This window comes from Octodon degus, unplaced genomic scaffold, assembly GCF_000260255.1.
Source record: "Octodon degus isolate 3935 unplaced genomic scaffold, OctDeg1.0 scaffold00068, whole genome shotgun sequence".
Classification (NCBI taxonomy): Eukaryota; Metazoa; Chordata; class Mammalia; order Rodentia; family Octodontidae; genus Octodon; species Octodon degus.
In genome coordinates, this window is record NW_004524644.1 from 9808658 (window position 1) to 9813815 (window position 5158).

Sequence of the window (5158 nt, forward strand, 5' to 3'; positions counted from 1 at the left end):
ATATATGGTATACTCTATTGAGCTCTAGCTTCTATATTTATTTCAACTTAAAAGTCTCTTTTAGATGAAGCATCTTAGATATAAATCACATGGATTTTAAATATTTTTAGTTCTGTTTATAATTCAACAGTGTCTGTTCAACTACTCAATTACAGTATACCAATTTACTGTGTTTCCTTAAAAATTTAAAAACCTAGTGTGTGTGTGTGTGTGTGTGTGTGTGTGTGTGTGTGTGTGTACTTAATATAAGGTCTACCTGCACAGATTGGACTTGTAGCAATCCTCCTGTTTTTAGCTTCCAAGTGCTGGGATTACAGGTGCATACTACCATGCCCAGTTTTCCTTCCAAATTTAGAGCCAGTCTTTTCCTCTTTTGGTTCATGCATATAGGTTAATATTTTCAAAAATACTTAGTGTACTTAAGTAGAAGTTACAAGAAAAACAAAACAAAATGTGCAATATTGCATTTTATCCACATTTTCCTATTTTATTCCATATTATCTAATCAGACAGACTTTGATAATTGTTGTGGGGAATTTATTGTAGTGTTTGTTATTGCCTAAAATTAATTGAAAAGATGAATAAAAGGAACCCAGTAATTTCAATAATAGAAAAATTAATTACAGTTTTGTTGAAAGGAATAAAGAGACAGAATGGGATTAGGGTTTTCTTTTGACAAATTTTTTTCTCCTCAACAACCAGTGTGCTATACTATTAAAATAGGTATTTTATAAAAATTGATTTGCTTTGGTGAATATCAATTGCAAATTTTAATTGCTATTACTGTATATAAAGTTAATGTATACAGTTATATTTCAAATCAATATAAAGAAATATGGTAATATAAATGTATTCATATGCAGTTTCATGAAGGAAAACTCCTCTGAAATTTGCATTACTTTCTTTACATTTAAATATAAAATTATTTCATTGCCTATTTTAGTTATTCTAGAAAAGCATCTTAAAAAATAGAAACGTCCAAACTCAGTCAACATCCTTTTCCTCTAGAAAGTAATTTCTCTTCTAGTTTGCATAAGTATTCTACTTCAATTGCTGTTCAAACACTAGAATGGATGGATTTGTGTTTAAGACAACAGAATTAATCTCCACTTATTTAAACTCTGAGGGTTTTTTTTTTTTAAGCTGAGTGGGTTTTAGTATCTTAAGGGAATGAATGGATTTTGAGAATGATTTTTTTATATCAACATGCTTCAAAGCTTTGGTAGGTTTCAGGCAACCATTTTAAAGATATTTTGTTCAAATAATGAATTTGTTTTATTCTCAGATAAGTCACCCAGTAATCCCTTGCTTTGCAGCTTATAGCTGCTGTAAGCCAAGGTTAATTAATTAGAAATATTAAAGCTTGGATTAACACTTGGACCTGATTCACAAATCATTTGCTTGAAAGTATCTAAGTTGCCCAGTAAATTTATTTTTGAAACTTAATGCCACACCAGAGAAAAGTCAATATTTTTAAACTTCTGTAGAAGAATGTACTAGGTAAACTGTAAAAAATTTCAAAAAAACAAAGGTTTCTATCTGGTTTTCTACCACCAATCTGACTTAACCTACACATACCTTAGCTATTTCTAGAAGATATTATCAAATCATTTTCAGTTTAATAATAGGAATATTTTTAAATGCCCAAGTATGAGGAAGACAAGTATACATTTTCAATAACTATATAGCTTTATTGAAAAACAACATATCATTTCTAAAACACTTACAACGATTTGTTTTTTATACTCGGAAAATGGATAGATGCTAGGAATCTAAATGCAATTAGCTGGAGCTGGCATGGTAGCACGTTTTCTGGAAATAGCGCTGCCTGTGGACTGGAAACTCGGGCTTCATGTTAAACCCATTCCAAAATGTAGCCAAAGGAAACTTACGCAGGATTATGCCTTCAGGATTTTTGCTGGCAGAAATGACAAAATACAGACTGTCTCAACAAACTTTTTGTATAATCTTTTATTTTTGTATGCTAAACAAGAATATGAAGTTTCAACCCGTAATCAGTGCTTGTTTGGGCAAAGAGCCAAAATCGATTGTCTAATAAAGAGTCAGAAAATATTTTCTGGAAGCAACCAGTGAGTAAGTATTTTAGGCTTTCAGCGTCGGATGATGTTTGTCGTAATTACTCAACTCTGTCACTATACAGCAAAAACAGCTACCAAAAATATGTAAGCAAATGAACGTAACTGCAATCTAATAAAACTCCATGGGCAATTATTCCACACAATTTCCACCTACAAAGATGATATTTCTTTCATTTTGTTTTCAACTACTAAAATACATTAACTTCCCTGGCAAGTGCAAGGGCATGAGTTCAATCCCTGGCTCCGCAAAAAAAAAAAAAAAAAAAAAAAAAAAAAAATTAAAATAATTCTTAGCTTCCTTCTGATAATAAGCAAAGTTTTGAGTTCAGCTTAGCTTGGGGATTGTAGTGTGCCACTCTATTCTAGTAGCACACAAAATAATCTGCTAATAACGGGTTTGTGAATATTACACGGTCATCAAGCGTGAGGCACTGTGTCCTCATGAGTATTTGTTGAATACTTCCTTGATTTAAAATACCTTTCTAGTCAAGGTTCTATGTTTTTACTAAGAAAATATTTATAAGGAAAAATATTAGAGTAGAAAAAGAGTTAAGTTTTATTATGTTTATACGAAGAAGTATAATTTTATATCCTTTATAATTCCAGAAATGCAGGATTTTGTTTTAGAAAAATGCATATACATTTCCCTTTCTCAGTGAGGAAAAGTTTTTTTTTTTTTTTTTTTTTGCTAAATAATATGGAAAGGAAATCTTAAAGAGCAAATTCTTTATTTTCTTAATTTCTGTGCTTACATTATTGTCAAGAAGGGTGCTTTATGAAATGGATCAAAAAATGTAGTATTTTGAGAAAATAAAGTCACAGAATGTAGTGCAGGCGGTAGAACTGAAACCTCAGCATCAACTTTGTAGTTTACATCTTATTTTTTTACAAAATGAAAAGCTACAAACCTTAACAGAAACTGTTTCTGACTGAGAGATTGAGGATTTGAGCAGAACCTCTTTCAGTATAGCAGGCTTCAGTATGCAAATATTATTGTTTAAAACACTTCAGGGAATTCAGATACTAACATCATAGATTTCTACCTAGGACAAAAGAAAAATCTCTCTTATGAAAATAAAGATCAGCCAGAAAAGGTAAATGTTTCTTTATTTTATTTTATTTTTTTTTTCAGAGCCAGGGATTGAACTCAGATCCTTGCACTTGCCAGGCAAGCACTTATTCAACTGAGCTATGTCCCTGGCCCCAACTTCTTTATTTTTATAAACTACAAATTATATTCAAAAAAGACAATACAAAGTAGATTTATCAACACATAGATTGATGTGATTGAAACCAAGGAAATACAGTATATAATAGAAATATATGAATATAGATTAGGATTAAAAATGGAATTTTCAGAGTAGAGATTTTAAAATAATTGTGTCAGTAAAATATTTAAATTCTTTAGGATAGATATTTATGCGGAGAACTGGTAAATCCTAAAATAATTATATCTTTCTCATTTTATGAATGCAATGATTAAAATTTTGAAGGCAACACATAATAAGTGATAAACACAATTGAAGGGTCGCATTTCCTATGTGAGCAATTATGTTAAAGGATCTAGATATAATTAAAATAGTGTATTAATTATATGAAATAAGTAGCAAAAGTCTAACAAGTAAGCACTCAGGGGCATGTAAGAAGATCTGAGAAAGAATGAGAAAAATGACATATATACACTTTCCATGTCATCAGCACATTTACACATGTGCCTATCAGGAAGCAGTGTGAATAACTAGGTATTAAGCGCTGTGAATGTAAGGCAGCACTAAGAACATGCTAGTACAGCAGTGACAGCACAGAACAAAAAAGACAAAAAAGAATCCTTGAAAAGTTCAGAGAAAATCCTCATTGCCTTCAAAGACAGGGACAGATTATTTCTGCTTATAGTGACTTCTTAACACAAACCGAATGGAATATCTTCAAAATCTACAAAGAAATTATGTGACAAATTATGTTCTAAGACTGAATAAAATTAACCCTCAAGAATATAGATAAAATTGTCTGGCAAAAAAAAAGAATTAAAACAGTTCATCTACAGAAGTTCTGTGAAACAGAAAAGTACACACTAGAGAACAAACACATATAGCCTTTCATCCAGAACCGCCATCTTCCAAAATGAGTAACACAAAGAGCAAGAAGAGGAGAACTCAGTTTATGTTCTCCAGGCCTTTTAGAAAACACGGGGTTGTTCCTTTTACCACATACATGCGAATCTACACAAAGGGTGATACCATAGACAATAAGGGAATAAGTACTGTGCAAAAAGGAGTGCCTCACAAATGTTACCATGTCAAAATGGGAAGAGTCTACGATGTTACCCAGCATGCTGTTGGCATTGTTGTAAACGAGCAAGTTAAAGGCAAGATACCTGCCAAGAGGATTAATGTGCGTATTGAACATTCAAAAAGTCTTTATAGCTTCCTGAAATGTGTCAAGGAAAATGATCAGAAAAAGAAGGAAGCCAAAGAGAAAGGTACCTGGGTTCAACTGAAGAGCCACCCTGCCCCACCCAGAGAAGCACACTTTGTGAGAACCAGTGGGAATAAATCCGAGCTGTTGGAACCCATTACCTATGAATTTATGAAATAAACTGGGATGTTGCTTTGCCATTCAGCCTAATTGGCAGCTTAAATGCTCTAGGTCCTACGTAAAAATAAAATCATCCTGTGTTGTAAGGGTGGCTTTCTTAGTTGAACAGGTATGTGGTGGCTTCTTACCTCAGAAATATTTCATCAGATTTTCACTGTACCTGGTAATTGTGTCTGGTATTTACTCTTCAATGTTTTTCTTGCCAAAAGATATTGCTGAGATATTGTTCAGGTATATACCCAATTATTCAAATATTTATAAATTTATACTGGCTTGAAGATCCTGTAAGTCACCATGGGGAAAAGATGTATCAAAATAAATGGAAGTCACTTCAGAAGCAAATGTAAGTCCATTTCAGTTAAATAAATTGTTTAAAGCAAAAAAAAATTATAAATGAAGCATGACATTCACAGCAAGATGTAGATTAAGGGAATGCTAAACATAAAGGCAAATATAATGAATGT